General features: G+C 32.6%; 1 protein-coding gene across 8 annotated transcripts in view; it reads right to left on the reverse strand.

Annotated features, from left to right (window-relative positions):
• The window catches only part of PJA2 (praja ring finger ubiquitin ligase 2), a 116,869-nt gene that overhangs the window by 85,187 nt on the left and 5,177 nt on the right, over positions 1 to 26,505 (reverse strand). For 7 of the 8 annotated variants that reach the window (XM_074281942.1, XM_074281937.1, XM_074281931.1 and 4 more), the window contains exon 2: positions 8,947 to 9,017. The gene's annotated coding sequence lies outside the window, so the exon portion shown is untranslated. Of the gene's footprint in view, positions 1 to 8,397; positions 8,450 to 8,946; positions 9,018 to 26,505 lie in introns of those variants that run through there. The other variant, XM_074281934.1, reaches the window with a different exon arrangement.

The raw sequence follows: 26,505 nt of genomic DNA on the forward strand, positions 1-26,505 counted from the left end.
ATTTCATTTGGGGAAAAAAAAAAAGATGAAAAATATCAAAGGAATCAGTGAAAAAAAAATGTGAAGGACTTAACAGTACCTATCTCAAAATGTATTACAAAGAAATTATCAAAACAATGCAAAGAAACAGAATGCTGGAGCAGTGAAATAGATGAGGTATATGACATAATATTAAATGACTATTGTAATCTAATGTTGATAAATACAAAGATCCAATCTTTGAAGACAAAAATTGCTGGGAAAATTGGAAAACTGGCAGAAACTATAAACCAACACCTTAAACCATATACTAAGATGAGTACCTGATTTAGACATAAGGAGTGAATATCAAAAGCAAATTAGAGGAGGATGGAATATTTGCCCTGTTATATGAGAAAAGGCTAAGGGAAAAATTTATGACCAAATGAGATACAGCATTAAATGACGTAAAATCCATTATTTTGATTACAGCAAATTTTTAAAAGATTCTGCACAAAATCCAAACAAAAAAATATATAGCCAAGATTGGAAAGAAAACAGCAAATTGGGGGAAGGGGGAAAACTTTTACAATAAGTTCTCTATCAGAGGTCTCATTTCTCAAATATATAGAGAATTGAGTGAAATATATGAGAATACTGTTCGTTACCCAATTGATTAACTGTCAAAGGATATGAATAGATAATTTTAAGAAGAAATCAAAGTTATCTGTAGTCATATAAAAATAATGATAAATTATTATTGATTAGAGAAATGCAAATTAAAACAACTTCAAGGTATTACTTCACAGATATCAGATTGGTTAACAGGACAGAAATGTATATGAAAAATGTTGAAGTAGATGTAGAAAAATTGGGACACCAATGCATTGTTGGTAGAGTCATGGGCTTCCAATCATTCTGGAGAGTAATTTAGAACTATACCCATAAAACTGTGCATACTCTTTGATCCAGTAATAAAGACAAAAGAACCTATATGTCTAAAAAATATTCATAGCTGATCATTTTGTGGTGGCAAAGAGCTAGAAATTGAGGGAATTCCCATCAATTGGGGAATGACCAAAAAGTCATGGTCTATAATTGTGATGGAATCCTATTGTATAAAAAATGATGAGGGGCAATACTTTCTAAAAAATGTGGGAAAACTTATATAAACTGATGCAAAGGGAAATGAATACAACCAGGAAAACATTGTACAACAGTACAATATTGTATGATGATCAACTGTGACCAACTTAGAACTACAATGATCCAAAACAATTCAAAAGGACTTATCAAGAAAAATTCTATCCATCTCCAAGAAAGAACTGATAGCATCTGAATATATCTTCAAACATACTTTTTTTTTTTTTTTTTTTTTTTTTGAGGCTGGGGTTAAGTGACTTGCCTAGGGTCACACAGTTAGGAAGTGTTAAGTGTCTGAGATCAGATTTGAACTCGGGTCCTCCTGAATTCAAGGCTGGTGCTCTATCCACTGCACCACCTAGCTGCCCCCCAAACATACTTTTTAAATTTTATTTTTATTATTCTTGTTTTTTTGGTCTGTGTTTTCTTTTACAATATGGCTAACAGGGAAATGCTCTGCATGAGTGAACATATGTAATTTGTAGCAAATTGCTTGCCTTCTCAAAGAGCAGTGAAGGGAGGAAGAGAATGTCAAACTTAAAATCTTTTAAACGTGTGTTAAAAACTTTTTTACATGTAACTGCAAAAAAAAAATAGAAAAAATAAAAATGAATTATGTTAAATTTCTGAGATTTATCAGAACTTCAAAAGTGTATACCAAAATAATATTGTTTGATGTAGCAGAAAGATTACTAGCTATGGAATCAGGTGTACATGTCCGTACCAACTTAGTATATGACTATATGACTAACTATATGATTTGGCTATGGCAAAATCACTTAATTTCTCTGAAGATTTTTTTTCCTCCTCAAAATCTATAAAATAAAAAATTTCTATATAATTTCTTTCAAAATCATTTCTTTTGCAAAATGCAAATTATTAAAGTGCTTTAACTTCTATTTTCCAAAAGATTTAGCAACTTACATAAAAACATTATTTTTAAATGACATAACAAATAGCTCAACCTTCAAAGTCCTCACTGCCCTAAGAGTTAACTGTGAATTAAAAAATTAGAAGCATATAGTTTAGGGGAACTAAAACCCCAAGGAGTATACTTTTGGGAACTGGCCTACTTAAACAATGCTGATGCATAAGCTTACTCTATTATGGCCTCAATTTTCTAGAGTTTCCAAGGCTCCAAAATTCCAACTAGTACTATTTCTAAGGGTTTATGTAATTTAGATAACAACATTTCTTAGCTGTTGAAAATATTAATCAGTAAGTCTTAAAACCAAAATTGTTTTCCAACTGAGATTTGTTTTTTTTAATCCTTTTTTTTCTGTCCTGGTCCTAGATATCTTCTTTCCCTTAAATGAAATGAAAAATCAGACAACGATTTAAGAGGCATAAGAGGGGAAGTTATGCTGTCTGAATAGTGAAGTTGGCCAGCAAGCAAGGAAAACTAAGAATGAAAATAGATATTATCATAATCATGATAATCTCATATATACATATATATACACCCATATGTATGTATACACATTTATACATACACATATATGATACTGCTATATCTATCTATAGCTAAATATCACATTAAAGTTTGCAAAGCATTTTATATCTTAGCTCATCTGATCTTTACAACAACCCTGTGAGGTAAATGCTATTATTGTCTTCATTTTACCAATCAGGAAAATGAAACTAAGAGAGATTAAGTGAATTGGCTTATGTGCTCTCCTGGCAGTTACAATTATTAGTCTGTCCTAGACCCACCAGAGTACCTTTGACCACTGTCCTTTGCAGTGTGAACTCTACCCGGCTCGCCTCCTCTGAGGCCTTCTAAGGTCTCTGGCCACAATCTCTTGAATCTATAGCTTAATAACCGGTAGCGCACTCAAGAACAGCCACGTGTAATCTTAAAAGCCTTTATTATACCTACTCACATAATGCCCTAACTAATGCCCTGACTTGTTGGTTCCCTAGTGAACACCTGGTCAGAAGACCCACGTGTTCACTACCAAAATCCTTACCTCTTTTGGCTATCCATCTTGGCTTGGCCACCCAGGCTAGGGAGCCAGGGTGAAGAGCGCCAGGTTAAAGAGTAGTAAATGGCTTAGGCAAAATTTGATCTCATGGCTTCTGGACTTTCAATCCAGAACTTTAGCCAATGTTCTATTGAAGATACCTCTTAAGAATTCTAGGTGTGTATATATGGGAGGAAGGGAGAAGTTATAGAGCACTTTATATTCATTATCTGATCTGGTTATCACAACAATTCTGTGAATTTCATACTATTACTATTTCCTTTTTATAAATGGGAAACAGACTCAGGGTCCCAAAAGAAGGACTTCATACTAGGTCTTCTTGACCTCATTAACATTAACCAGAATTAAGAATATGTCATCTTCCAATCTGAACAAAATAGATACTTTTTAAATATGTTCTCCTTAAAATATCACAAGCAACTTATGGCTTATATTTATAAAGTACCATAAGGTTATAAAGTATTTTCTTCACATTAATTGAGTAATGTAGGCAATGGAAGTATTACTATTTGTCAAATAAGGAAAATGAAACTCTGATAGGTTAAATTATTCTGTTAGTAAGTGGCAAAAGAAGGATTCAACCTCAGGTCTTATGATTCTCAAACCAGTGCTATTTACTAATCCACAACTCTATGGTAAGCATATGGCAATATTCACATACTAAACTTTGTGTTTATTTACAGTAAAAGCATTTGTTTAAATAGTTCATGGTTTTAGTTCTGTTAGTTATAGTAATATATTAAGAATGCTAGGAACTAATTGATTCAGTTTTATTCAGAGGCAGTGTGGTATGATAGAATAATAGTCTTGTGGTAGAGGGGCAGACATAATGTAGATATAAGACCCATGATAAGCTACTTAACTTCAGACTTTCATTTATAAAACATGGACAATAGCAATAGTGTGTGAGGATCAAATGAAATAACATTTATAAAGAGCTCTATAAATCTTACACTTCTATATAAATGCTGTTTATTATCTCCAATTCATCCTGTATATATCATGTTTGCTTATTATTTCCTACCCAGAAGACTGAGCTTTTTGAGAATAGGATTGACTTTTTGACTCTTTTGGTACCTGTGGAACTTAGAACAGTGCTTGGCACAGACACTAATAAATGCTTGTTAACTGAGATAATATTGCAGTTAGCCAGATTCCTATCCTAATTCCAATCAAGAATCTTCCAACTGCATTGTCACATACAAGATTATGGGCTAAAGATTCACAGACTGGGGAAAATTCATGCTCACAACTGATCAAAATTCAATAACAAAAAGATCAAAATTCAACTAGTGGTAGGTAAAATATATATTTAAAAAAGATAGCACATCAGTTTATTTAGTGCTAAACTTCCATATCTTCAAACCAGGGAATCTTTGAATGTATAATTGGCTTTGAAACTTGGAACCTAGAAATTCTTTTCAAATATCCTTACTTTCAATGGCAAGGAAGAAATATGTTTTATTTCTGTATTTTTTAAAATAGCAGAATAACACGTTGAGATATTTAAAAGCTATAACTAGAGTTCTGCCTCAGGGTAAGCAACTACAGGAGGATAAGAAATTTGCCTAAGGGCAGGAGAGTTTAAGAACTATTAAGAAATAGTTGTTTTCTTCAAGCAAGGCCTAGAAGGAGAAGAAAGATGTGGGAAGATAGCTGACAGGATGCTAAGAATAGAAGAGGTATTACATGAGTCTTTTCCAGGTGGTATCTGGGAGGAAGACGGGAATAGGAGACAGCATTACTGATCCTGCTGAAGGACTGTCCTTTCTGGGGGGACAACTTTGCCTCCTTAATTATGGGAAGCTTATCTTTCTCCTAAAGTTTTACCCTCCTACCTTTACAAACTTTCTCAAGACCAGTGAGGAATGAATGTAGGGGGCACAAAGATTAGGAGATTGAGTAGCAGGGCCAGGCTGAAAATGTACCAATTGCCCTCTCTATATAGGGGTAGGAAATACTCAATAAGATAACATTTGCCCTAGCAGAGGGAAGACAAAGAAGAGAGCAAGACCCAGAACCTTTCCCGACAGGGGAGAACTGGAGTATGTTTTCCTGGGAATGTTTCTCCTTACTATACTCCAAAGTTAGGATAAGGTTTTTCCCAAAAATGTTTGCCCTCTTAAATTGCTTAAATTTCATTGATAGATCATGTTAGAGCCAGCTCTATGTCTAGGTAATTGATTAATTGCTTATTAGACAATCTCAAAGATGCAAATAACCTTAGTATATGAAGTAATAAGCAAAAGGCAGTCTAGAGTACATAGAATTTGAAACTCAGGCAATAAGCAAACTTTGCTATCTTTTTGCTTTGTAAGAAACCACCCTGAACAGACTCCATTCTACCTTCTATGATTTTAGATGTCATGAGTCAGATTCTTTCTTTCCTTCTCTTTGTAAAAAAGCCCTCTAAGCCAATAATGATACTTAAAAATCTCAAATAAAAAATCTGGAAATAGGTCTACATCAATCAATACCATGGAATTCCTGTCACATTTCAGAAGTGAGTTTTTCCTACACAGAAGGAGAAAATTGCCATGCCACAAATGCAATGTCTGTTTTCTCCTATTCCCATTTGTAGCCACATAATCAGTCACTTGGAGCAGTCTTTGCTGACAAATATAGGAGTAGAAATGGGTAGGAAAAACTTTTCAAGTCTTAAAAAACTTTTCTTGAACTCATAATAGCTCTCAAACTATTACAGGAAATGTCCCTAATGAAAATTAGGACAAATGAAATTTAACACACAGAATACACAAAGACCAAAGGTCCTTTTCTCTACTTAACTGATTGATTTAAGTCCCTGAGTCAGAAAACCATGTAGTATTGCTATGGTCAGTGCTCTCACATATTCCTGTACCAAAGGAAACCATCATCCTTCATCAGTCTAAATTTTTCTAAATTCACTAACTCCTCATTTCCTATACCATAACTATATTCTGTCTGACCTTATACTATCTATTTTAAATAATTCTAAAACAATATTAAGATGGATGGCATATAGTGTAATTACCCTGTTTTTCTTTTTTGATTAAATCTATTTATTTGATTTTATCTGAGATCAATGATTACTAGCTCTGCTTTTTTTTTTTTCATAACAGGTTCTACTCCTAATCACTGTTATCGTATCTCTTATTTGCTATTTTTACTGACTCCTCTGCTTTATATTTCTACTCTTTTCTTTTCCTTGCTATTATTACTTAACCTTCCCTGTATCTCCAGGATCCCTCCCCTATCCTCTTCCCCTACTCTTTCCTTCCCTTTTATCCCATTCCCATTAATCTACACACCTTTCTATGCCTCTCATCTTATTCCCTCCCTCTCTCATTTCTTTATAAATTTAGAAGACTTTTATATCCTTCCAGATTTATATATATTTCCCTCTGTTTCCACATTATTCCCAATGTGAGTAGAATTCCAGAACTACTAGTCTTCCCTCCACACCTAATTATTCTGTACTAATTCTTGCTTTCATGTAGAGGGCTAAAACTGAATCAGACAAGAGAGCACTTAAGGTTCCCTATTTGAGGTGAAACAATGGCTCTATTAACATATATCTGAATGATAGATAATAAATGTTTGGCAGTAAGATAATCACAGGCAAGGATTGGAGGGCAGAGGGAGAGAAGTGAGAGGCACTTGACTGCAGGAGGAGGAGGAGAGAGGCTGGAGACTCCGGACTCCAAAATCCAAGATATATCTTTGGCAATGAGAGTGGCAGCTTGCCTGCCTCCTTCACTTCTCCCCCTAAAGACCAAGGACTTTGATTTATTCTAACTCTGGCTGACCTAGGCCCTTCAGGTTGTACTTTAAACTTTTAACTTCATTCTTATAATTACTCTTTTTATCTTTTTATACATGGTTTTGCTTTTTTAGCTCTACTCCAATCTTTCAGTTCTACCCCAATCTTTCTTTTGAACTACCCAGTTACTTACTAATGACATTCTTAGACTTATTTTGCATTTCCATGTTTAAAATATAAAGTTTTCCTGAATGAGTCCCTTGAAATTAGTCTTGGATGTTTACTTTTATATTTTTCTTAGATCTTATATATATTGAATTTTTTTTGCAACAAAATTCTGAAACTCTGGCAATTCACTGAATATTCATTTTTTTCATTCATTATTATGCTTAACTTTGCTGAGTGTGATATTTTTGGTCACAACCCTAGTTGTTTTGTACTTCTATATATAGTGTTCCAAGACCTTCAGTCTTTTAATGCAGCTGCTATAGTAGAAAGGTCTTACGTGATTATCATCTTCTGTGTTTGAATTTTTTTTCTTGATACTTGTAAAAATTTCTCCTTGATCTGGGGGTTTCTGAATTTATTTATAATGTTCCTGTAGAGTTTCCTCATAGGATCTTTTTCAGGTGGTAAGGGAGGGATTTTTTCTATTTCTATTTTCCCTTCTTGTTCTAACACTTCAGGACAATTTTCTTTAAATTTCTTGTATTATTGTGTCAGAATTCTTTTTTTGATTATGTCTCTCAATCCCATTAATCCCAGGGCTCACTACCAGGGCTACTGCAGTGGAAGTAGTATGGAAGTGTTTACACCTCAGTGTCCAAACTTCCATCTTTCTTTGGATCTTCTCTGATTATCCCAGGGAGGACTACTGCTCCTCCTCAACTCTTATTTGTATTTAATAAATTTATGTTCATCCTGTATACAGTGTAAACATTGGAATTTTCTAATTTATTCCACCATCTTCCTGGAATCCTCTGTTTCTATTTTTTTCTTTTGATCATAGCTTTCAGGTAGCCCAATAATTCTTTTTTTTTTTTCTCCCCTCAATGGTATTTTATTTTTCTAAATGCACATAAAGATAGTTTCCAACATTCATTTTTGTAAGATTTTGTGTTCCAAATTTTTCTCCCTCTCTTTCTTCCCTCCCCCTTTCCCTAAAATAAGCTGTTTGATATAGGTTAAATATGTACATTCCTTTTAAACGTATTTCAATATTTGTCATGTTGTATGAGAAAAGAGCAAAAGAGAAAAAGACCACTAAAAAGAAAGAAAAGGCAAATAAACAAACAAAAAAGGTGAAAATGTTGCACTTCAATGCACATTCAGTCTCCATAGTTTTCTTTCTGGGTGTTGATGGCATTTTTCATCCCAAGTCTATTGGAATTGTCTTGAATCATTGAATTGCTGAGAAGAACCTAGTCTATCACAGTATCTTGCTGTTACTGTATACAATGTTCTTGTGGTTCTGCTCACTTCACTTAGCATAAATTCATATAAATCTTTTGAGATTTTTAAAAAATTAGCCTGAACATCATTTCTTTTAGAACAATAATATTCCATTACCTTTGTATATCCTTAAGTTATACAGCCATTCTCATTAGTGGGAATCTATTCCATTTCCAGTTCCTTTCCACTACAAAAAGAACTGCACCATTGTAAAGAGAAAAAAATGAAATGGAAAAAAATACATTTAATTACAATGACCAAGAATGTCCCCAAAGAAGAAGTTAGAAAATGTTATTTTCATTTAAAAAGTAAGGGACTACATGCCTGCAATGTCTCGTGTGCCATCAGAGTATGTGTATATACAATGGTTTTTCTTTTTCTCCTTTTAACTTTTTATAGGGTAATGAGGGAAGGATATGTTCAGAAACAAGATGTAAAAACAACAACAAAAAAAACCATCAATAAAACAAAATAAATTCAAGTTGGAGAATTTGTGGTCCTAAATATTTTGTAGTTAAACAAAATGCAGAGTGGCATCTTTTATTCTGTCTACACATCAGGGAACTATTTGTCAAGATTTTGTGTGCTAACAAATATGACTGGTGAAATCAACAAAAGATAAAGACCATAAATATTAGAAAATCTATCACATTACAGGTAACTTACCTTATAGATACTGATTTTATGAAAGAGAGGGTCTTCCTGGTCCTGCTGGGTCTTCTTGTGTCTAAATGTACCTGGGAAGAAGTTAAAATTTTAGATGAAATTCTCTTCTGTAAAGTGATAATATTACAACTTTGATATGTCTAGGATTGTAAGTTCAGATTCAAGAAGTTATTTATCTCTTCTTACTCTGCCTATAATTCTATATGCTATTTCACCAAAGTAGTGCTTTCTTTGCTGTGGCCACATGATCCAAAGAGTAAAAATTTAGCCACAGGGCTATTGTTGAAAAATACACAATTCAAAATACCTTTAAAATCCATGACTGAAATTTATTTATAAAGTAAAGAGTTGAAAAATATATCCTTTCAACATTTCCCCTCCCCTAATAAGCCATATCCAATCATAGTAGCATAGTGTAATAGAGTAATGAACTTTTAATCAGTAAACCTGAATTTAAGTCTGGGATCATCTACTTAATTAGCCATATTACAACCAGCAAATCAGAATCTTGGAGGCTATTTCCTTGTCTGTACAACATACATAATATTTGTGTAATCTAGCTCATAAGATTGTTGTGAAGAAAAGGCTTCAAAAACAATTTAAAATTAACTATATTATATGAATTACTTAATATTAACACCCAGTGACTTCCTACCAAATTTTAACTTTTAGAAACTGCTTCCTAATTTCTTTTAGATAACTTTATAAATACAAATTGGCAGGACAGAAACTTTAAATCAGATTTAAGTAGAATTTTTGAACCACAATTTAAGTCTTAAATGTAAAGAATCATCTTTTTTTTCTTCTTAAGTTACATTACAGCAAATAAAGCATATCTCCCTTCTCCATATTGTAAAATTAGATATCAGAGAAATTCAATATTGTAATTTATTAAGATCCTTGAGGATTTTTTTTTTTATCCAATCTGTTAACTGCCCAGATCTTTTATCATTTTTATCAATAATAATGGCAGAATAAATGCTGGACTAAGCATTTTCTGATACACCATGATAGAGACCCTTTTGAAGATGATAACAGGTTCCTAACTGCTACCTTAAAAAAAAAATTTTTTTTTAAAATGGTTTTCTTTGCAAAACAGGTTAAAAATATATTCTTACTAGCTCTTGTTAATTGTACTCTCTCCTTTGTTGGTGGTCTTTCATCCCTTTCTTTTTAGTCAGGGTCCAAAAATTCAATCCCATTCTTAGACACTGTCTACAAAATCCACTCTTCCATTTAAAAACACTTTTATTCATATATTAGTTATACTGGACTATGATTTTTCATGACCTTGAAGTGATCCTGTGTTCTTTTTTTTTAAGTTTTTATTTACCAGATATTTGCATGGGTAATTTTACAACATTGAAAATTGCCAAACCATTTATTCCAATTTTTCCCCTCTTCTCCCCCACCCCCCCAAGCTGGCAGGTTGACCAATACATGTTAAATATGTTAGAGTATAAATTAAATACAATATATGTATACATGACCAAATGGTTGTTTTGCTGAACAAAAAGAATCAGACTTTGAAATAGTGTACATTTAGCCTATGAAGGAAATCCAAAATACAGGCGGACAAAATTAGAGGGATTGGAAATTCTATGTAGTGGTTCATAGTCATCTCCCAGAGTTCTTTCGCTGAGTGTAGCTGGTTCAGTTAATTACTGATCTATTGGAATTGATTTGGTTCATCTCATTGTTGAATATGGCCACATCCATCAGAATTGATCATCATATAGTATTGTTGTTGAAGTATATAATGATCTTCTGATCCTGCTCATTTCATTCAGCATCAGTTCATGTCAGTCTCTCCAGGCCTGGAAGCAATATTAAATATAAGATCTTCAATTTCTTGCCCAAGACTTTATAAACTTGGTGATGATATGAAATATACAAGTTCCAAGTACCTGTTTGTTTTAAATGTTCAAATTTTTTCCTGCAATATATACTCATAGCAGACATTAAAATTATCAATTATCTACACACTAAATTTTTTTTATCAATTTATAAAGTTATCTTATTGTCACCCTTTAAATAATTGTAATGTCCATACTGGTTTAATTTTCTCTTCTTTCAAATGTTATGTGAGCTCTTCAATGTTAAGAGTTCAGCAATATAAGAATTACTTCTATTCCAGGGGCAAAATGACCTTTCAGGGTAAAGAAGGTTGTGGGGGCATCATAGAGAAAGTCCATGAGAGTCGGGAGGGTAGCCTGGAGAAGAATAAAAACATGACTGGTCTGATATATCCGTGTGCTTTAAAAAATGCCATAGATTGCTTTGCCAGTTCGGTAAAATATATGGATGGCTTCTCAGAATAATGTTTTGAAATTTATAAATTGAAATACATAGAATTAAGAGGGAAACAAATTATACCAAAATGCATGAATTACAATATTTTTAAAAGACAATGTTCATAACTGAACCAGCTACACCCAGCGAAAGAACTATGAGAATTGACTATGAACCACTACATAGAATTTCCAATCCCTTTATTTTTGTCTGCCTACATTTTTTATTTCCTTCACAGGCTAATGGTACACTGTTGCAAGTCTGATTCTTTTTGTACAGCAAAATAGCTGTTTAGACATGTATACATATATTGTATTTAACTTATACTTTAACATATTTAACATGTATTGGTCAACCTGCCATCTGGGGGAAGGGATGGGGGAAAGGAGGGGGAAAGTTGGAACAAAAGGTTTTGCAATTGTCAATGCTGAAAAATTACATGTGTATAAAATTTTTGTAAAATTTAATTTAATTAATTAATTTAAAAAAAAAAAAAAAAAAACCAAAAAACAATGTTCATAGTCCTCAGGTAACAATGTGTGAATCAGATGACCTTTAAGGTCCTTTCTACCTCTAAATTATTTCCTAAAAATGAGCACATTAATGGTACAACCAAAAAAAAAAATGGTTAAAATGAAACTAATATATTATGGAAACAAGAAAATAAAATAAAAATAAAAGAAGGAAAATTTTAAATAGAAAATAAAATAAAAATTAATTCAGCCTTATACTTGTTATTAATTGTATTTTTATAAAGTAATGAAAATGATATGCAAATAAAGTTTAAATTAAAAAATCAATAATTAGATATCTCTTACTTTTGTCATATCTATTATTACTTATATAAACAATAAACTAAAGGGAAAACTGTTTCAAAAATCTATATAAAATTCCTCTAACAATTTCTGTAAATGATAATAACCAATAACTTAGCATTCTAAAACTGCAAATCAAAAATCTATCAGGGTAAAATCTACTGAGTGACAAAAAGAACAGGTTTTCTAATTATTGTCAAAGATTCTTAAATATAAAATAGGGGGCAGCTAGGTGGCGCAGTGGATAGAGCACCAGCCTTGAATTCAGGAGGACCTGAGTTCAAATTTGATGTCAGACACTTAACACTTCCTAGCTGTGTGACCCTGGCCAAGTCACTTAACCCCAGCCTCAGAAAAAGAAAAAAACAAAACAAACAACAAAAAAAGAAATATAAAATATATTACTGTGTTTCATATAACCTAGATAATTTTCATAATTTTTCACGTCAAAATGAAAAACTGAATTCCCCATCAACAATTGCCAGAAAAATATCTGATCTTGCTGGTAACGACAGCTTTTTAATTAGCTAGTAGTAAAATTTCATGGAAGGATATTTATGCTACTCTATCACTTTTGAACTGGTTCAGAGATTTCTTTTTGTTAAAATAATTATCAAAATTTCAAAGTTTACTGACAATCATAGCAACAAAGAAAGTAAATAATTGTCTTTCAATAATATTATCCAAATGTTGGTAGAAGAATTTTTGCCTTAGGTAAACTGAAATAAAAACTAAACATTCACCAAAGTTTTCTATCATTCTGAAAGTAGGGGAAAAAACACTAGAAATAGTAAGATCAATCATGGTCCGATCTAACCAATTGGAAAAATATTAAATGCTCTTGGATAGGGCGAGCAAATATAATAAAGATGACAATAGTACCTAAACCAATCTATTTATTTAGCGCTATACCCATCAGACTCCCAAAAAAAACTATTTTAATGACCTAGAAAAAATAACAACAAAGTTCATATGGAAAAACAAAAGGTCAAGAATTTCAAGGGAATTAATGAAAAAAAAAAAAATCAAATGAAGGTGGCCCAGCTGTATCAGATCTAAAATTATATTATAAAGCAGTGGTTACCAAAACCATTTGGTATTGGCTAAGAAATAGACTAGTTGATCAATGGAATAGGTTAGGTCCAAAGGACAAAATAATTAATAACTCTTACAACCTAGTGTTTGACAAACCCAAGGACTCCAGCCTTTGGGATAAGAACTCAATGTCTGACAAAAATTGCTGGGAAAATTATTAATTAATATGGCAGAAACTAGGCATTGATCCACACTTAACACCGTACACTAAGATCAAAATGGGTTCATGACCTAGGAATAAAGAATGAGATTATAAATACATTAGAGGAACATAGGATAGTTTACCTCTCAGACTTGTGGAGGAGGAAGGAGTTTGTGTCCAAGGGAGAACTAGAGATCATTATTGATCACAAAATAGAAAATTTTGATTACACCAAATTAAAAAATTTCTGCACAAACAAAACTAATGCAAACAAGATTAGAAGGGAAGTAACAAATTGGGAAAACATTTTTACAGTTAAAGGTTCTGATAAAGGCCTCATCTCCAAAATATATAGAGAATTGACCCTAACATATAAGAAATCAAGCCAATCTCCAATTGATAAATAGTCAAAGGATATGAACAGACAATTCTCGGATAAAGAAATTGAAACTATTTCTAATCATATGAAAAGATCCTCCAAATCATTAATAATCAGAGAAATTCAAATTAAGACAACTCTGAGATTCCACTACACACCTGTCAAGATTGGCTAGAATGACAGGGAAAGGTAATGCAGAATGTTGGAGGGGATTGTGAAAACAGGGACACTGATACATTGTTGGTGGAACTGCAAATACATCCAACCATTCTGGAGAGCAATTTGGAACTGTGCTCAAAAAGTTATCAAACTGTGCATACCCTTTGACCCAGCAGTGTTGCTACTGGGTTTGTATCCCAAAGAGATCTTAAAGAAGGGAAAGGGACCTGGATGTGCAAGAATGTTTGTGGCAGCCCTCTTTGTGCTGGCCAGAAACTGGAAGTACGTGGATGCCCATCAATTGGAGATTGGCTGAATAAATTGTGGTATATGAATATTATGGAATATTATTGTTCTGTAAGAAATGACCAACAGGATGATTTCAGAAAGGCCTGGAGAGACTGACATGAACTGATGCTGAATGAAATGAGCAGGATCAGAAGATCATTATATACTTCAACAACAATACTATATGATGATCAATTCTGATGGATGTGGCCATATTCAACAATGAGATGAACCAAATCAGTTCCAATAGATCAGTAATTAACTGAACCAGCTACACTCAGCGAAAGAACTCTGGGAGATGACTATGAACCACTACATAGAATTTCCAATCCCTCTAATTTTGTCCGCCTGTATTTTGGATTTCCTTCATAGGCTAAATGTACACTATTTCAAAGTCTGATTCTTTTTGTTCAGCAAAACAACCATTTGGTCATGTATACATATATTGTATTTAATTTATACTCTAACATATTTAACATGTATTGGTCAACCTGCCAGCTTGGGGGGGTGGGGGAGAAGAGGGGAAAAATTGGAATAAATGGTTTGGCAATTTTCAATGTTGTAAAATTACCCATGCAAATATCTGGTAAATAAAAACTTAAAAAAAAAAAAAAGAACACAGGATCACTTCAAGGTCATGAAAAATCATAGTCCAGTATAACTAATATATGAATAAAAGTTTTTAAATGTTCAAGTACTCAAGTAAAATGCTAACCTCATGACTAAGATTAAATTCTGAGTGTCCCAGAAAACCCTTTTCTACCTTTCTAGAAGTTTTCTTTCTTTTCAGGGCCTTAATTTTGAGACTCACATATACCACGAGGTTGATAGTTAATTTAGAGGTAGTTACTTTTAAAAATTAAAGTTGGTTCTCCATTTATGACAAAATCTTGGGAAACCATGCTTTTAAGAAATCATGTTTTGTAAAAGTCACTTAAAAATCCTTATTTAACTGATAAAATCTCACAGAACAGGTTGCCAAATGAATTTAGATATGTATAGTTGAAAGAATAATATGATTCCTGAACTCAATTACAATATATCAACATTTTGTATGTATATATGTGCACATATATCATATATGTAAATAAATAACATTTTGTACAAAAATGACTCAATCCTAGTTGAAAAGATAGAGAACAGAGGTTCATCTGTACAACACTATGAAGTCAAAATTACAATTAGCAACTAATAAGTCCTTAGTATGTGACAAGCAGTATGCTAAGTGCTAAACATACAAAATAAGGCAAAAATAAAAACAGGACCTGCTCTCAAGGAGTTCAGTATAATGAGGACAAGAACATGCAAATAAAGTGTACAAACAAAACATGTACAGGATTTTTAGAGATAATTAGAAAAAGCAGATTAAGAAGAAAGAAACCTGGGAAAGACTTCTTATAGAAGGAAGGACATCAGCTGAGTCGTAGGGGAAAAAAAAGTCAGGGAAGCTGGGAGGCAGAAATCGGGAGGAAAAGAATTCTAGGCACAAGCTGTAGAAAATATTATAGTCAGGAGAGGGAGAGTCATGTGTGAGGAATAGCAAAGAAGCCACTGTCACTGGATTGGCAGAGTACACAGAGCAGGAAAAACTGACTTTGATGGCTATCATTTTAACATTTTTTCTCAAGACAAGACTGGGAGTTAAAGGGATTCCTACCCAGAAATATCTTCTTCAGAAACAGGTCAAGATGGTAAAAACTGTCATAAGGATAGGAAGGATAAGTGATTTTGGTGAATTAGGGTATTTCCTGCATGAATAAACTCCCTATATAACTTAATTTCTCGATGTTCTAGTCTTCAGGAGTCTTGCTCTTCTAGTTGGTGACTAGTCAAGGTCCATCATTTATCACAAGGAGTCTCAGCAAAATTTACTTCATTCCCATCTTGACTCAATGTGCAGACTTCTCCATCTCTCTCTTGCAGCTAACCAAGTAATACCTCTTTCTCTTCCTCCACTGTCATTTCTCTTTTATGTACTGTCTACCCCATTAAAATGTAGTTCTTTGAGGGAAGAACTGCCTTGTTTGCTCTTATTTGTAATCCAAAATAAGAACTTAGTAAATATTTTATCTATCTCTTTAAGTTGTGTGGTGACTGGAGTGTAGAAACTCAAGTCAAGAAGTTCTTCCCCAACTTTAGTAACTGAGTCATCCTGAGAAAGATACTTGACTTCTATACTTCAGGATGGAAATTAGAGTGGCACAATCTTTCCAGAGTTGTTTATGAGGACAAAATGAGATAATGTATGTAGAAACATTAAAATACTATATAAATATTGGCTATTATATCACTGTACCCACCAATACAAGAATACTCTTCTCTGCGATTTAGAGCTTTTTAGACTACTGCAAGTTTGCTCAGGGTCCCATGGAAAATATGTGTTACACTCAAGATTTTGAAATCAATTTTTCTGACTGGCTCTTTCTCTACTATTCCACTGACAACTTTTATCAGAGATACTACAAATGAAAATATTCACATGGCAATAAGAGGCTAAAGGTGAAATTTAAAGAGCAATTTCAGTAACAGAATGATGTTAGAGACTGAATGGGTAATAAGTGGCATTAATTACTCTTTCCAGAAGTTTAGCAATAAAGACAAATAACATAAAATTACAATTTAAGGGAAGGTAATTTTTTTCTTGAGGCAATTGGGATTAAGTGATTTGTCCAGAGTCACACAGCAAGGAAGTGTTAAGTGTCTGAGATAAGATTTGAACTCAGGTCCTCCTGACTTTAGGGCTGATGTTCTATCCACTGTGCCACTAGCTGCCCCTAGGGAAGATAATTGTAAGGATAGGAGAGATCTGAACATGTTTGTAGGCAACAGGGAAGGAAATAGTATTGAAATCAGTTTTCATCATTCATGGTAGTTATATTCTATAAAGCTATTGTGAACACAATAAAAATTCTAAGCCATTGTTGCTAGGGAAAATAAGGGACTAGGTTCTTTTGAGCCTCTGGTGATGTTTTACGTGTTTCTGTGTAAAAATTCCTTATTTAATACAAATATTGCTTTCAAATAATTATATGCAATATTCTTTATAATAAAGCAATTTCAATTATAGCATTTTTTTTAGCATAGCCAACTATGCTATGATTGTATACTTTAACTCTTTCAGTTATACATACACATATGCACACAATAAACGTACTCACAGCAAAAACATGGAATTCCATACTAATATTTTATCCATTGTGGGAGAGACAATTCTTAGAGTTTTAGGCCAACATTGCTGCTTCCAATGCCTTCTTCTATGTCAGCTTGTCCAGGTTTTCATTGTTGAGTTCTATTGCTTTCTTTACCAAAATTTCTTGCATATCTTCTTGCTCTATGTCATCAGCCTACTCCTTCTCTCATTTATGTTTTTGACAGTGTTTTTTTTTTTGTTTGTTTTTTTATAACAGCATCAGAAATTTTTCACAGTCCAAATGTTTTTTCTAAAATAATTAGTAGCTTTAATGCTGTTCCAAATTATGCCAACATAATCAATAATATTGTGTTATGGGATGACTTCCAGTGGTTTTCCTGTTGGTGTCAAGAGCCTTCTTCTGTAGTGTGCCTTGAAAGCTTTTTATCATGCCCTGATCTAGGTTCTATATGAGCAATGTAATGTGTGGGGGCATGAAAAGAACCTTTATGTTAGGGTATTCATTTTCAAGTTCCTCACAACAATGCACTGGAGAATTATCCAAAATTAATAAAACTTTGATGCCAAATATTTTGTTCTGGAAGAGTTTAGCCTCTGGGATGAAGCAATTACAGAAACAATTCCAGAATATATTGATAATCCACACTTTCTTGTTCTACTTTTAATGGACTAGTACACAATTTGGTTTTGTAGGTACTTCTGGATATGGGACTCTGTACACTATTAGGGGTTTGCACTAAAAGTTACCCTTGGCATTGACACACAATAAATCTTTGATTTAAAGCCAGGGAGTTTACATAATATTGGTTCTTTGCCAAGGAGTCTCATGAAAAACTGTTCTTCTATGTAATCTCTTGTAGGTATAACAAGAAATATTTGTAAAAATTCATTCACAGTTTCTGATCTGCAAGAAACTGCTTCATCTGCAAGTTTAAACATGCTTATATAAACATGCTGTATAATTTGTGAGCCAACCAGCACTAATCAAAAGGGATTTAATTTTTTCCTTACCTAGGGTAACATGACCGTAAATATCTCTGGATTTTAACCTCATAACAAAGCCATATGCTAAGTGTTTTAAAATTATGTCATCATCTTATGAATCCAAAAATTTAACCATTTTTCTATCTTCTCCATAGCTTCATCATGTCAATAACACTTTTTAGAGTGGCCTCATATATAGATAAGTGCATTTCTTTTTTCTTTTTCTGGATGTATAATATTATTGTTTCACTAACACTAAAATTAGAGATGACAGCACTCTAACTCAAGCTTAACTATTTATCTCACATACATATTTTCTCTATAAGTATATTGCAGTCTTCTTGGATTTAGGAACAGTTGAAGTATTTTAGCACTACTGTTGGTAAAATCACCAAGAAAAACTAAGAAAATGTTAAAAAAAAAAAAAAAAAAAAAAAAAAGACCAGAAAAGAACATTTTCTCCTTACCACTTCTGTACACATCAGAAAATAACTACAAAAGCATGAGTATTGATTTAGAGGTGACAAATAAATTTTAGTGAACAGGCAAATTTGTAAATATGGAATACAAGAATAATGAGGTTAACTATCTAAAGACACTAAAGTGAAGTAGGAGCTGGTAACCAAAATGGAAAGATATTAAGGGAAAAAGTGGGATGAAGGGCATAAAGACAAAAGTTACAACAAAATAGAGTGGCCACTTAATACTATATTTAAAAAAGAGAAGATGGGTGAAAATAAGACAGTGTGAGGTGTGGAAGATAAGAAAGGAAGTAGTTCACAATAGATGTCTTAAAAGTGAAATAATCTACAGAAAAGAGAATCAAATTTTGGGCTGAAGGAAAAGTTATGAAAGGTCTTTGTAGAGAATGTGATATAAAATCAATAAAATAAATAAAAGGAATATTAAAAGTATCAACATAAAAATGAGAAAAGAGATAGATAAGACAGCTTTCATAACTGTGAGTAGGGGAAAATTCTTAACAAAATGAGAAACAGAAGTATGCATAAAAGATAAAACACATAAATTCAAATACATGAGATAAAATATATTTCTTCTTCTTCTTTTTTTTTCTTGTTGCTAAGGCACGTGTGGTTCAATGACTTCCCCAGTCACACAGCTAGGAAGTGTTAAGTGTCTGAGTCCAGATTTGAACTCAGGTCCTCCTGATTTCAGAGCTGGTGCTCTATACACTGTGCCATCTAGCTGTCCCAGATAAAATACATTTCAAAATATAAAAATACATTTCAAGATTACAGTTTATAGCTAAAAGAGTCCTACCAAATTACTTTTATGTTACATATATAGTTTTGATACCTAAAGACAGGAGAACAAAAACAAAGAAAGAAAATTACAGGCCAATTTCCCTAAAAACTATCAATAGAAAAATTTAAAATAAAATACTAGCAGGGAGATTACAGCAATTTATCACAAAGATCATATACAATGACCAGGTGGAATTTGTAGCAGAATGCAAGTCTGATTTAATATTAGGAAAAGTATAAACAAACAACAAAAAATCATATGATTGTACTAATTTTCAGTAATGCCCAACTATTTATGACCTCATTTAGGGTTTTCTTGGCAAATACACCGGAAGAGTTTGCCATTTCCTTTTTCAGTTCATTTTAAGATGAAAAAAACTGAAGTAGCAAAATTAAATGACTAGCCCAGGGTCAGACAGCTGGTTGTTATTTGCAATTTATCCTTCATTCTTGAAGAGGACCATGACATCAAGGTGATGACACCATGCCAAGCAAGTGAACTGAATGACCAAAACTTATATTTCTTAGGGCAGAGTACTCACAGGTAAGGGTATGATATTTATACAACTACTTAAGTACTTGTCTGAGGCTAGATCTGAACTCAGGAAGATGAATCTTCCCAACTCCAGACCTGGTATTCCGTCCATTGTGCCACCTAACTGCCCTGATTACATCAATGGATCCAATAAAAGCTTTTTGACAAAATACAATATTAATTCCTATTAAAATACTAGAAAATATAGGACTAAATGGAACTTTTCTTAAGATGATAAGCAATATCTATCTAAAACCATCAGCAAGATTTATCTGTAATGGGGGAAAAGGTTTTATAGTAAGTCTCTGACAAAGACCTTATTTCTCAGATACATATAGAACTAAATCTAATCATAAAAATAAGAGCCATCTCTCAGTTGACAAATAGTAAAGGATATTTATAGGAAGTTTTTAGAAGAAATGAAAGATATCAATAATCACATGAAAAAATATTCTTAAGTTCTAACAATTAGAAAACTGCAAATTAAAGCAATTCTGAAATATTTCAACCTATCATTGGCTAGCATAACAGAAAAAGAAAACAACAAATTCTAAAGGAGATATGGAGAAATCAGGATATTAATGCACTGCAAGTGAAATTGTCAACTTAGTTGGAAAAGACTTCGTAGTGATATTTATTGTTAAGGTCAAAGAATATGTACAGTTTTGTAGCCCATCAGGGAGAATAAGAACAACTTAGAATTTGATGAACACACATTAAAAAAAACTATGTACAAGATATAGTCACTATGAATGGAAAGAAGTAACAGTGGAAAAGCACTAATGATGGGAAGGAATCTAGCAGAACATGGGATTTGAGCTGAGTCTAGGGGGAAAAGCAGAAATGCTCTGAAGTACAGGTGAGGAGGAGCATTCCAGATATCCTGGACAACTAGTACTACATATACTTGTTAACTTGACCTCTGTAACCAGATGCAAAATAAAGTGAGCAAAAATGCAGAACAATTCACAAAATGACAACATTGTAGAGAAAAACAACTTTGAAAGATTTAGAACTGCAATTAATGCTACAATAAGCCACAAATCTAGAAGACTAAGGATGAAATCATGCTTCCCCATTTCCTGCTAGATTGGTAATACACTTAAAATATGGAATGAGATACGAAGATTTAGATATCACCAGTATGAAAACTGTTGTTAAGATTTTGTTTTTTTCATTGCTCCATAGGGGATGGAGAGATAATTTAAAAAAAAAAATAAGAAAAAACTGAAACACTTATAATTTAATTCAATTCAGACATTTATTAAGCACTTGTTATTTGAAAGACATTGTGTTAAGCCCTGGAGATGCACAGATTCAAATAATACAAGCTCTTGCCTTTTAAGAAGAGATTACAATAAAAAATAAGCACAATACAAGATACAGTAAAACCAGGATATAGACAAAACTGAAGGACTAAGAGAACTTGTAATTGTAAGGATGGGGAACAAGGAAAAGTTGATGAAAGGTATAGTGGCATCTATATTGAGGGAACAAAAGGATCTGAACCAGTAGAAATGAGGAGAGTTAATTGTAGGTATCATAAATTTTAAAATTTCCTCTCTAATATTTGATGTGGCAATTTTATTTGTTAGGAAAATCATGTGGCTACATGAGGTTTTTCTTATTGTGTAAAATTTAACAAAACCTCCAATAATTCAGATGATTATCTGTTTATAAGTAAAATAATTTGATTCAGTTTTATGATAACTATTTGCTAATTATAAATTCCAAAGTTACTACTTTGAATAGTTGTTAATCAATTTACAACAATTTTTCCCCTTCTGTTATGTCTGGACATATGTTATTTTCTCTTCATTATCCTACTACAATTATTACAGGCATGTTTTTGAAATGCAAATCTTGCCCCTTTCTCATTTTGAAGCTATGAATTTCCACTATAACTTTTTCCCCTTTGAAAGTAACTAGAAACTATAAAAATTATTAAAAACTCTTATCAGGTACTCAGTGGTTAATTTTAGATACCTTGAGTCTGTGCAGAGTAAATAATAGTTTTACCTCTTAGACCTTATTTTGATGATTTTGATTGGTAGAATCAATGAACCCTTAAATAATTCTATATTACAAGGTGAGGAAAAGCCCATACAAATACATGGAGGCAAAAGAGAGAATGACAAGACTGGGAAATGTCTAGTAAGTCAGCAATTTGTTCAATCAACCAAAAAATATTTTTAGTATCTACTTAAGTCCAGGTATTGGACTAAGCACTGGAACAAATAGGTTGTAAAAAGAAGTAATATGAAATGATGCTAGACTGGTAGGCTGAAGCTATATTAAAGAAGGCCAAAGATGTTGGCAAAGGAGCTTGCATTTTATTCTAGTTAATAAGAAGCCACTGAAGGTTTTTCAGTTGTCAGAGCCTTTTTTAAGGATTATTTTGGCAGCTGTGTGAAACATGGGTTAAGAAATGGAAAGACAAAAGGAGATAAATTGTATTTGTCAATACTTCAGGTAGAAGGAATAATGGTCTGAACTATGTTAGTGGGAACGTCAGTGAGATTTCAGGCAATCTAGCCTGAAACTTAATCTTTAAATACAAAGTAATTGTAGTTCAGAGTTTTCAATAAAGATTATTAAAGTTCCTCAAATAAAATTTTGAAATGCAATAAAATGAATTAAAATATCCATTACTGAGACTATGATTTACTATGCTTAAATATGAATTTATATAAATTACTTCAATAGAATGTACTAAACTAAACCATTAGATTAAAAATATTTATGTTATATTCCCTTTAAAGAGAAAAAGAATCAAATATCTTATGTCCTTTTCTATCTCTACTAGACTTCCAAAAGGTTTAAAGTTGTTCTAAAAAGGAGTAAATACACATCTGTCTCTCAAAATTTCTGCTCTTTAATGATTATGAGTCACAGAAAATAAATATGTAGTTGTTATGAGCTTAAACCCCCATGATTATTTCTTTTCTTTGTTGATAATTATTATTTTAAAGATAAATCAGCTCAACTCTTTAACTTTTTTTATCCTTATCTAATTAATTCTTCCTCCTTTCTCTGCTAATCATAAATTATCCCTTTTGTATGTGTGTGTGTATAAACAATCTTTTCCAATTCTTATCTTTCAATCTTCTCTTGAGTGCTTGAATTCACCAATCACCTCTGATGTGAATCTTTATTTTTTTAAAAATTAGCATGGAATATAACAATGACCTATTTATTCCCCTTATTCATTATCTTCCTGCTATTCATCAGTTAACAAGTATTTGTCAAAGCTTTATACTCCCTCAGCACTACTTACTGGGGATACAAAAGTATAGTTCACTACCCACAGGAAGCAAACATGCTCCTCATCTCTGTAGTGGTTTTATAACCACTACATTATAAAGTTTGACACATCTAAGAGATGGTCAATGACATGACCCTGGTGGCGCAGGAGAGAGACTGCAGATGGATATATAGATCAGAACACCAAATGCATAAAAATAAGTGAAGTTATTAGGAATTAAAGAGATAATCAAATAGGAGAATTCAGAGGGAGACTAAAATTCCAAGTCAGATTCCTGAGGGACATCCATGGTTAGGACATCCATAATTTGGATAAAGATTTAGCAAAAGTGACTCAGCTGTGGTTGTGCAGATAGAAGAATGAAAGAGCAATTATCAGGAAAACAGAGGGAAAAGTATCCAAAAGAGATTGATCAATACTGTAAAAGGTTCCAGAGAGGTAAAAAAGAATAAGAAAGTGATAAGAAATGAAGAAAAGCTGTTAGATTTGGCAGTTATAAGAATGATGCTAATTCTGGAGAGAGCAATTTAAGTTGAATGATGGTGTTAGAAACTTGACTGTAGAAGTGATAGGAGAGAAATGAGAGGCAGGTAGGATTTCTTAAGGAATTTAGCCTCTAACATGAAGAGAAGCAAAGAATCAAGAGATTTTTTTCTTAAGAATGAGAAAAAAATGAGTGTTTTTAGACAACAAGAAAATACTATAGGATGGATGAAATTGGAGATTAGTAAGAGAGATTAGAAAGAAACTGGAGATAAAGATAATAAAACGGAACAATCTTCAGAAAAACTAAAGATAGAATGTGTTCACATGGATGCATTTAGAGTAGTTTGTTTTAGCAAAAAGGACCATTTCAACAAGTGATACAGGTAAAAGAAAAAAGGAAAATAAATCTGAGTGATATGAGATTGTTACATTAAAAAACAAACCATTTTGCTTTTATCCATCATTATGTGAAGCTAAATTTCATGAGTCACCTGATTTTGTCACAAGATTAATCTCTTCTGCCAAGGTTTAAGAAATGTGGCAAAATGAATCCCTCTTCTCACCTGTGTCCCAAAACTTTCCCCATCCAACAATGACAAATCAGGTGTTCAAATTCTTATAATCTGTCTCTTTCCAAACTGCATATTAGCTTGAGATTCTTTTGGGTCCTTGATTTACCTAAAGTTTTAGATTTTAATTTTTGGTTGCTTTTTAGCAACTGAAAATATTGCCAAATGAATAAGATCTTATCAGCCCTGCTGACAGAAGGGTGATAAAATTTTAAAGTAGAAGCTCCCAGCCAAGGTGGGGAAGCTTACAAGTTTGTTTATAGTAAAGAATAAGTTTCATTTCAAATTATTTGGCTATACTTATAAAAATTATGAAATTGTACCCTTTAAATATTACGTTACTTAATCTTTGAGTCAGCTTAGTAACACAGACAATTCAAAGATTTCAATCTTGCCTTAGGTGTGGATGCACAATATATAGTTTGAAGGGTTACTATAGTTTAACATTTTTCTGGGGGTTTTGAGTTAACTAGGAGGTGTTTACTTATGTGTTCGGAATGTAATTAATTTTAATATTCAAATGAAATATCCTTATGTTTGGTCATTGCTAACATAAGAACCAAGCCCTACCTGTGATGAGTAAAATCTTGTTAGCTGAGGTAATATTTAGCAAAAGTGACTTAGCTGTGGTTGGGAAGATAGAAGAATGAAAGAGCAGTTATCAGAAAAACAGGGAGAGTATCCAAAAGAGATTGATCACCACTGATAAGGTTGCAGAGAGGTCAAAAATAAGAAAGTGATAAGAACTGAAGAAAAGCTATTAGATTTGGCAGTTATAAGAATGATATTGACACTGTTTTAAGTTTTGATTTCAGGTATGAATGAGAGGCAGCTGGGTGGCTAAGTGTAGATAGAGTGCCAAGCCTGCAGTCAGGAAGATTCATCTTTCTGAATTCAAACACAGCCTCAGGCACATGCTAGTTATATAATTCTAGACAAGTCACTTAAGTTTTCTTATTGTAAAATGAATTGGAGAAGTCATTCCAGTATCTTTGCCAAAAAAATCTTAACTGGGTCACAAAGAGTTAGACATAATTGAAAAACTCAACAATTGTTCAAACTGTTACTAAGCTAGTAATCCACCATTCAAAGAAAACACCAAGTGCTGCTCAAAAGCAGACCAGATAACTGCTACAAGTGGATGTCTGTCACTGAGAAAAGTTGAAGGAATAATCTTGACATAGGCTAAAGTAGTAGCCTTGTGACTCAGTTTCCATTGTGTTGTTCCTTCCTGAATAAATACATTTTCCTACTTGGTTAATTCTGAACCTGGTCATAACAACCTGTGAATAATGTGAAATTTTGCCATATGCCTATGATCACTAGGAACTGTATATACATACACACCACACCCCCATACATATATGCTGTTAACTATGACTTGCCTGAAATCAAAAAGAGCGGAAAGTTTTCCTTCTTTATTATATCTTGTGTCAGATCACCCTTTGCCCTCAAAAGAAAAGTCTTGCAATTAGTATAACTATGTCTCTCTTTTTCCTTTTAAAATAGAAAATTTCTATAATCAAAGCAGGTAAGCAGTTAATGTTTGTCATTGCAATATTAAATGTCAACAGAGTAATACAAAAATATCTCTGAATTACTATAATAGGATGCAAGTATGAAAGATATCAACTGTTTTTTATCTGAATTTGTAGTCAATTTTATATCCAATTTAACTAGGTAAATAAGTTCTTGGCTTTTTTTTGTTACTAGTTGTATTAGGTCCTTAAAATATATTCTTTCAGGATGATATGGCAATAATATCTTCAACAGTGTGTGTGTGTGTGTGTGTGTGTGAGAGAGAGAGAGAGAAAGAGAGAGAGAGAGAGAGAGAGAGAGAGAGGACAAAGCTGTGAAATTTTTCTAATTAAATGGAACTGTAAATTTTGAGAAAGCAATAGCAGACTGTTTTATAAGAATTAGGATACATATCTATATCTATATATGTATAGTACTGGTTTCCAAATTTTCTAATGGAAAATGTTGACCTGAAGTTTGTTTTAGTAACAAGTTCTCAAACTTGGAGTAAGATTTTACATATAAAATCACATTGATAATTGTAAAGAAAGTAAAATTATTTATTTGAAGTTTTCACCTGATAATTTAAGAGACAGAAAGGCTCATTTTCCAAGTC

The sequence above is a fragment of the Sminthopsis crassicaudata genome, chromosome 1 (genome assembly GCF_048593235.1).
Source record: "Sminthopsis crassicaudata isolate SCR6 chromosome 1, ASM4859323v1, whole genome shotgun sequence".
Lineage (NCBI taxonomy): Eukaryota > Metazoa > Chordata > Mammalia > Dasyuromorphia > Dasyuridae > Sminthopsis > Sminthopsis crassicaudata.